We start from the raw sequence: 9,193 nt of genomic DNA on the forward strand, positions 1-9,193 counted from the left end.
GCCTTGATGTCCTGCTAGCTGGACCCATGAACTCTGCCGACGCACTGACCACTGCATCATGGTCAGGAAGGTCCTCCAGGAGCGACACTGGAGTAAAGAGAATTTCCATTGTCTTATTCACATAAAATAGCCTGCCTTTTGTGATCTCTCTCTTTAGCTTCATAATGGGCATAACTTGAGTCAAAATACTGTAGGTCCACACTAAGGGGAGTGGGAAAGCACTGGTGGAACACCCATCACCCCCCTCTCCGGTCTCCCCTATCTCCATCAGTAGGACCCATGCAAATCCTATTCAAATGTGCCTGGCTCAAGGCTCGCTTTCAAACTCATGCAAATCGCAGACTGCAGTTAGACAGAGGGGTTGAGAATGGGATGGAAATTACACACATTCTTTCATGGAGAATAAAGGCATCAACTGAAATAATCGATACAGTTACATATATTTTTAACGATGTATTGTATCGATTTGATAATATTGCAATATTATTTTTGCGCTAGTTGGCTGTACCTGCACCAAAATGACAGTACTTATCCTTCATAACTGGTTTTCTTATGCTCTCTCGTGTCTCTCTGCAGCAGACAATATGTCAGGACCACGGAATCGGAATAAAATCCCAGAATTGATTTGCAATACATATAGAATCGCAATACATATCATATCGGCACTTAAATATGGTGATAATATTGTATTGTGAGGACCCTGGCAATTCCCAGCCCTAATATTTACAGTGTAGGCCTACAGTGGATGAAACCAGTGATAATATTGTATTGTGAGGACCCTGGCAATTCCCAGCCCTAATATTTACAGTGTAGGCCTACAGTGGATGAAACCAGTGAGATATTGTCTATTTAAGATATGATCTCCAAAAGTATGTAATAGGCCTACACTCTTTCTCTTTTCGTGTTCAGTTCTCAATCTCACCCTCCTCATGGTACTCCTCTTGCTGGCAGTGTCCTCTCCTTCGCTGAAGACCTCATCGCTCTCCGCTGAGGAGCAGTTGAATGAGGAAGCAGAGGAAGAGACGGAGGAATGCATAAGCATCCTGGAGAGGATGGGATGGGGTGAAGGAGACCAGTGGGTTTCACTACAGCTCCCCTCAGAGCTAAGGCTGCTGGCACCTTCCTTCTCTCCACCCTTCTCTCTATCCCTGACACTTTCCCCTTCTGTATTTCTATCCCCTGATCTTTCTCCTTCCATCTCTCTATCCCCTATGTCCCCTCTATCTGTCTCTCTATCCCCTATGTCCTCTCTGTCTGTCTCTCTATCCCCTATGTCCCCTCTGTCTGTCTCTCTATCCCTTGTGTCCTCTCTGTCTGTCTCTCTATCCCCTATGTCCCCTCTGTCTGTCTCTCTATCCCCTATGTCCCCTCTATCTGTCTCTCTATCCCCTATGTCCCCTCTATCTGTCTCTCTATCCCCAATGTCCTCTCTGTCTGTCTCTCTATCCCTTGTGTCCTCTCTGTCTGTCTCTCTATCCCCTATGTCCCCTCTGTCTGTCTCTCTATCCCCTGTGTCCCCTCTGTCTGTCTCTCTATCCCCTGTGTCCTCTCTGTCTATCTCTATATCCCCTATGTCCCCTCTGTCTGTCTCTCTATCCCCTATGTCCCCTCTGTCTGTCTCTCTATCCCCTATGTCCTCTCTGTCTGTCTCTCTATCCCCTATGTCCCCTCTGTCTGTCTCTCTATCCCCTATGTCCTCTCTGTCTGTCTCTCTATCCCCTATGTCCCCTCTGTCTGTCTCTCTATCCCCTGTGTCCTCTCTGTCTGTCTCTCTATCCCCTATGTCCCCTCTGTCTGTCTCTCTATCCCCTATGTCCCCTCTGTCTGTCTCTCTATCCCCTGTGTCCACTCTGTCTGTCTCTCTATCCCCTGTGTCCTCTCTGTCTGTCTCTCTATCCCCTGTGTCCCCTCTGTCTGTCTCTCTATCCCCTATGTCCCCTATGTCTGTCTCTCTATCCCCTGTGTCCCCTCTGTCTGTCTCTCTATCCCCTGTGTCCTTTCTGTCTGTCATTCTGTCCCCTATCCTCTCAAGCTTGGTCTCTTTATCACGTGTCTGCTCTGTACTCTTCCTCTCCTCGCTCCTCTCATTCAGCACACCTCCATCTTGCATCCCCTCTTCCTCTTCCATCTTTCTCATCCTCCCTGACCTGCTCCATCTCTCTCTTTTCTCCATCTTTTCCCATCCCTTTGTCTTTGCTGTTGGCATGTTCTCTCCCGACCTCTCCCTTTTACTCAGTCTCCATCTCTCATTTGCGCTCCTTCTGTTCATCCTTGAATCCTTTACTCTCTCACTCTCTGACCCCTCCTCCTCTACATGTTCTTCTCCCCTCTCCCGCACTCCACTGTCATATCTTTGAATATCAAACAAAAGGCCTTGAGTCAAATGCAGTTCAGAGCCTGGTTCTGTGTCACCCATTTGCCTGGGTCCTCCATCGTGGTCTTGTAGTTCCAGACTGTTAGATGGTGAGTCCGGGCTAGAGAGAAGTTTGGTTTGGGGTTTCACCCCACTAAACACACTGGGTGTCCTGTCAGCAGTGGGCAGATGTTGGTCAACATCCTTCAAGAGTCCAATAAATCCATCCTCATTGTCATCGTCATGTTCTCCGTTCCCCAACTCTCCTTCTACCGTCTGCTTTTCTCTCCCTACATCCTTCATTTCCTCCAGAGCTGGGGGTGTTGTGTTGTCCATCATTCCCAGGTGAAAGGGTGATATTCCAGGGGATGTAGCTATCCTGATAACTTCACTCCAATGTTCGTAGATCTAGTCCTCTTTGTGAGTGTTCGATAAGTCTCCTGAGTATAGATGATATGTTCCATATGTGAAAACATCTTTATAAAATCATATACAGCACAAAACACAATGAAGGAATTTGAATGGTTAAGAATATAATTGTTTCACTAACAATAAGATACATGAATAAGCTATAGATATAACTTTTTTTTTTAAAAACACGTACAGGACTGACAATGCAATGTCTATTTAGGTGTTGCAATAAGGATGCTGAAATACATATGCTAAAAGGTGCTAGCAGTAGCCTACCTTGTGCATCCAACAGCATCTCCTTGATAAATCTGTGGAACCCTTTATGGACTCTAGGGGTTCATTTTGTCTATAGAAATGACACATGTACAGTCGGAGGACTGTAGTAGAATGGGATAGGCTCTAGCTCTGTCTCCCTGCGTTATCCCTGACGTGGCCCTGACAGTATTTTGCATGCTGTGACGCAACAAAGTTTTCAAAACACTGTGGTGAGTGAGTGTGACTGGCAGTATGGCTGTGAACTGCAGGTTGACAGGAGTCTCTCTTGTTTGTGTGTTACTTAGGAAATGCATCTGTGTCATCTGAATGGGGTGCTCTGTCTAGTATCCAAATACATAGGGGTTTTACTAACAGGCCTATGCTACTATAGGACATTTTAAAACATCTTAGGTGGCTTAATAATTACATAAAATCAAACGGTATACGCAGACATTTTTGGACAGATTGTGCTGTGAGCATGTTTTTGAGTGACATAATGACAGAATGTGAAATGTAGGATGTAAATACATAAATTCTATACAAACACCAATAAAAACATTTGTAATATTTTTTAAATGAAATGATGAGGAGAACATGGGAGACATGGGAATGTTTGTCTGTAACATGCAAATATAAAGGCCAGCGCTAGCCTTTTGAGGGCCCTCCATCTCGCGGCAAAACATTTATTGATGCTGTTTTAAAGTTCATTAGAGACATTTCTGTTTTAAAGTTCATTAGAGACATTTCTGTTTTAAAGTTCATTAGAGACATTTCTGTTTTAAAGTTCATTAGAGACATTTCTGTTTTAAAGTTCATTAGAGACATTTCTGTTTTAAAGTTCATTAGAGACATTTCTGTTTTAAAGCACGTTTTCAGCAATTCCACACATTTCGCAATGGGGCGAAGAGAAAAAGTAGCAATTTTATAAAGAATGTCATGTCATTAGCGGCTGGGGCCCTAAACAACCTTTTATGTCTCCTATACCTGGAACCGGCCCTGCAAATATATGAACATGAGGAAGGCACTTTGTTTGTGTTGTCATCCACCCTGGATGTTTCATAATACTCAGATAATCTGATTTAACCCTTACTCCATTTGTGCAATACTGTAGGCTACAGTAAAATGGCCATTTTAGGTGGAGGCATATGGTGAAATATTTCAACATTGTCTGGTTTTTGCATGAATTATCACACAACTTTAAATAAGTGAAATAAAAGAAGACACAAAAAGTAGTACATTCACACAGATTTAAACATATAAGCAGGTGTTTAAATGTAACAAATCTTCCTATTGTTTTACGGTAACAAAATACATGAGGGCCGCCCCTAAAGATAATACTTTGGCGCCACCTATTGGTCATTACTCCACTGGAGCTCTCCATCAGGATATCACACAGGTTGAAGTTCCAGTCAGTGTGCTGGGGATACTGTCTGGCTGCTTTGCTGTCTCAGATTACCATTCCATCTCAGATTACCATTCCATATTACCGTTCCATCTCAGATTACCGTTCCATATTACCGTTCCATCTCAGATTACCGTTCCATATTACCGTTCCATCTCAGATTACCGTTCCAGATTGCCGTTCCATCTCAGATTACCTTTCCAACTCTGGGTCAAGAGACATGCCCATATTCCCCACCCCTTCCTCAGCAAATATTTATTCTTCGTCTATCTCACTCTGAAACGTTCTGATGTCTATCTCACTCTGAAACGTTCTGATGTCTACCTCACTCTGAAACGTTCTGATGTCTATCTCACTCTGAAACGTTCTGATGTCTATCTCACTCTGAAACGTTCTGATGTCTATCTCACTCTGAAACGTTCTGATGTCTATCTCACTCTGAAACGTTCTGATGTCTATCTCACTCTGAAACGTTCTGATGTCAATCTCACTCTGAAACGTTCTGATGTCTATCTCACTCTGAAACGTTCTGATGTCTATCTCACTCTGAAACGTTCTGATGTCTATCTCACTCTGAAACGTTCTGATGTCTATCTCACTCTGAAACGTTCTGATGTCTATCTCACTCTGAAACGTTCTGATGTCTATCTCACTCTGAAACGTTCTGATGTCTATCTCACTCTGAAACGTTCTGATGTCTATCTCACTCTGAAACGTTCTGATGTCTATCTCACTCTGAAACGTTCTGATGTCTATCTCACTCTGAAACGTTCTGATGTCTATCTCACTCTGAAACGTTCTGATGTCAATCTCACTCTGAAACGTTCTGATGTCTATCTCACTCTGAAACGTTCTGATGTCTATCTCACTCTGAAACGTTCTGATGTCTATCTCACTCTGAAACGTTCTGATGTCTATCTCACTCTGAAACGTTCTGATGTCTATCTCACTCTGAAACGTTCTGATGTCTATCTCACTCTGAAACGTTCTGATGTCTATCTCACTCTGAAACGTTCTGATGTCTATCTCACTCTGAAACGTTCTGATGTCTATCTCACTCTGAAACGTTCTGATGTCTATCTCACTCTGAAACGTTCTGATGTCTATCTCACTCTGAAACGTTCTGATGTCTATCTCACTCTGAAACGTTCTGATGTCTATCTCACTCTGAAACGTTCTGATGTCTATCTCACTCTGAAACGTTCTGATGTCCATCTCCCCCTCATGCCATGAGAATGGACTCTTCCTCCTGGCTCAGATGGGTTGCTGTAATCTGATGTGGCTCCAGTAGTGTATCCGATGAAGAATTTCAGATGCACTACTCGATTTCTGAGTGAAAAGCACACCCAAACACAACATCATGATATAGGAAACACACAGCACATGATACGTCTCACACAGGTGTGTGTACAAGTGCGTACTTACCTGTAGTCAGTGGTGGAAAAAGTACCCAATTGTCAAACTTGAGTAAAAGTCAAGATACCTTAATAGAAAATGAAAAAGTCACCCAGTAAAATCCTACTTGAGTAAAAGTATTTGGTTTTAAATATATTTAAGTATCAAAAGTAAAAGTAGAAATGATTTCTAATTCCTTATATTTAAGCAAACCAGACGGCACCATCTTCTAGTTTTTTAAATTTACGGATAGCCAGGGTTACGCTCCAACACTCAGACATAATTTACAAACAAAGCTTGCATTTAGTGAGATCAGAGGCAGTAGATATGACCAGGGATGTTCTCTTGATACGTGTGTGAATTAGACCATTTCCCTGTCCTGCTAAGCATTCATAATGCAACCAGTACTTTTGGGTGTCAGGGAAAATGTATGTCCTCGCTCTCGTCCATCCCAGCTAGCCTTTGATGAAGACGAATCTCTCACCTCATACATATGCGCCCAAACAAACACACACACACATGAACACACACATACAGTCAAAAGTTTGGACACGCCTACTCATTCAAGGGTTTTTATTTATTTTTACTATTTTCTGCATTGTAGAATAATAGTGAAGACATCAAAACTATGAAATAACACATATGGAATCATGTAGTAACCAAAAAGTGTTAAACAAATCAAAATATATTTTATATTCTTCAAAGTAGCCGTCCTTTGCCTTGATGACAGCTTTGCACACTCTTGGCATTCAAATCAAATCAAAGTTTATTTGTTACGTACACCGAATACAACAGGTGTGCTTACTTACAGGCCTTAACCAACAGTGTGATTTTTAAGTAAAAATAGGTATTAGGTGAACAATAGATAAGTAAAGAAATAAAAACAACAGTAAAAAGACAGTGAAAAATAACAGTAGTGAGGCTATATATGGTAGCGAGGCTATATACAGTAGAGAGGCTATATTCGGTAGCGAGGCTACATACAGACACCGGTTAGTCAGGCTGATTGAGGTAGTATGTACATGTAGATATGGTTAAAGTGACTATGCATATATGATGAACAGAGAGTAGCAGTAGCATAAAAGAGGGGTTGGCGGGTGGTGGGACACAATGCAGATAGTCCGGGTAGCCAATGTGCATGTTGGAAATGCCATTTCATATAAAACAACATTTTAATGGTGGCAGTTGTACATGTTTAATTTGATTTAAGATCTAGAACACACCATTCAAAACCTCAAAAAACAATGATACATGCCTCAAGAACTTAAAGCACCTTTTAGAACAATTTTGGGATTCAAAGCATTAGGCAGAAAGGTTGGAAACACTGCTTGACATTAAACAAATGATTGTTCACTGGCTGTAGCCTATTGATTCAGACTCATGAGACAGGTGTGTACTCACTCGAGATTAGGTTTTGCCCTTAATAATGCTCTATATTGCTTAATGAGAGAGCAAATTTCCTCCCAGACTGCACCATCAAGCATCATATGCCGTTTAGTCACTGGATGAGGCTCAGGGACAAGCCCAAGCACATTTTCTGGTTGGTACCATACAGTGTCCTTTGTCATTGGCCAAAATAATTGATTGGCTCCCATACTACTCATCGTCTTGACTAGAGCACAGCTTTCTGCATCTTGTATAATACCAGGGTAAGGGTCTTCCTCATATTTCACAACACACCACTTTCCAATCAGTCCCTCATGTACGTTTGCAATGGGCTGTATTGTGCAAGGAGATGGCTGTGGTGCAGGTTGAAGTGTAAGGTTGTGCTTTGTCTGCCTCTGTCTGTTGAATTATCATGGTATGTGGGCCAAAACAATCGCATATCATTCTGTAGCTGGAAGACTTTAGGTGGGTGTGGTGGTGTGTTCCTTGACAGGTATCACTTCCTAACCACTATTTTCTGGATAGTTGATCTTCTGTTTCTTTGGTTTATTTTCCATTGCCTCCTTTTTATTCCTTTGGGAAAGTTGTGAGATGGGTTTCAGTTCACCACTTTCTTTTCACTTATTTGCTGAATAAGACCATTACATGTTGTATAATGTTAGGATGACTGAGTGATTTTGATGTCTATTCGTGTGATTTACTATGGTTGTTGCTGACTTTAATTATTTATTTTCATTTTCTATAAGACGCCCCCTAAATAAACCAAAGGAGAGGACAAGGACATACAGTGGGGCAAAAAAGTATTTAGTCAGCCACCAATTGTACAAGTTCTCCCACTTAAAAAGATGAGAGAGGCCTGTAGTTTTCCTCATAGGTACACTTTAAATATGACAGACAAAATTAGAAAAAAAAATCCAGAAAATCACATTGTAGGATTTTTAATGAAGTTATTTGCAAATTATGGTGGAAAATAAGTATTTGGTCAATAACAAACAAGCAAGATTTCTGGCTCTCACAGACCTGTAACTTCTTCTTTAAGAGGGTCCTCTGTCCTCCACTCGTTACCTGTATTAATGGCACCTGTTTGAACTTGTTATCAGTATAAAAGACACCTGTCCACAACCTCAAACAGTCACACTCCAAACTCCACTATGGCCAAGACCAAAGAGCTGTCAAAGGACACCAGAAACAAAATTGTAGACCTGCACCAGGCTGGGAAGACTGAATCTGCAATAGGTAAGCAGCTTGGTTTGAAGAAATCAACTGTGGGAGCAATTATTAGGAAATGGAAGACATACAAGACCACTGATAATCTCCCTCGATCTGGGGCTCCACGCAAGATCTCACCCCGTGGGGACAAAATGATCACAGGACCAGTGAGCAAAAATCCCAGAACCAACTGGGGGGACCTAGTGAATGACCTGCAGAGAGCTGGGACCAAAGTAACAAAGCCTACCATCAGTAACACACTACGCCGCCAGGGACTAAAATCCTGCAGTGCCAGACGTGTCCCCCTGCTTAAGCCAGTACATGTCCAGGGCCGTCTGAAGTTTGCTAGAGAGCATTTGGATGATCCAGAAGAAGATTGGGAGAATGTCATATGGTCAGATGAAACCAAAATATAACTTTTTGGTAAAAACTCAACTCGTCGTGTTTGGAGGACAAAGAATGCTGAGTTGCATCCAAAGAACACCATACCTACTGTGAAGCATGGTGGTTGAAACATCATGCTTTGGGGTTGTTTTTCTGCAAAGGGACCAGGACGATTGATCCGTGTAAAGGAAAGAATGAATGGGATCATGTATCGTGAGATTTTGAGTGAAAACCTGAGCATGACAATGATCCCAAACACACCGCCCGGGCAACGAAGGAGTGGCTTCGTAAGAAGCATTTCAAGGTCCTGGAGTGGCCTAGCCAGTCTCCAGATCTCCACCCCATAGAAAATATTTGGAAGGAGTTGAAAGTCTGTGTTGCCCAGCAACAGCCCCAAA

The sequence above is a fragment of the Oncorhynchus mykiss genome, chromosome 31 (genome assembly GCF_013265735.2).
Source record: "Oncorhynchus mykiss isolate Arlee chromosome 31, USDA_OmykA_1.1, whole genome shotgun sequence".
NCBI lineage: Eukaryota > Metazoa > Chordata > Actinopteri > Salmoniformes > Salmonidae > Oncorhynchus > Oncorhynchus mykiss.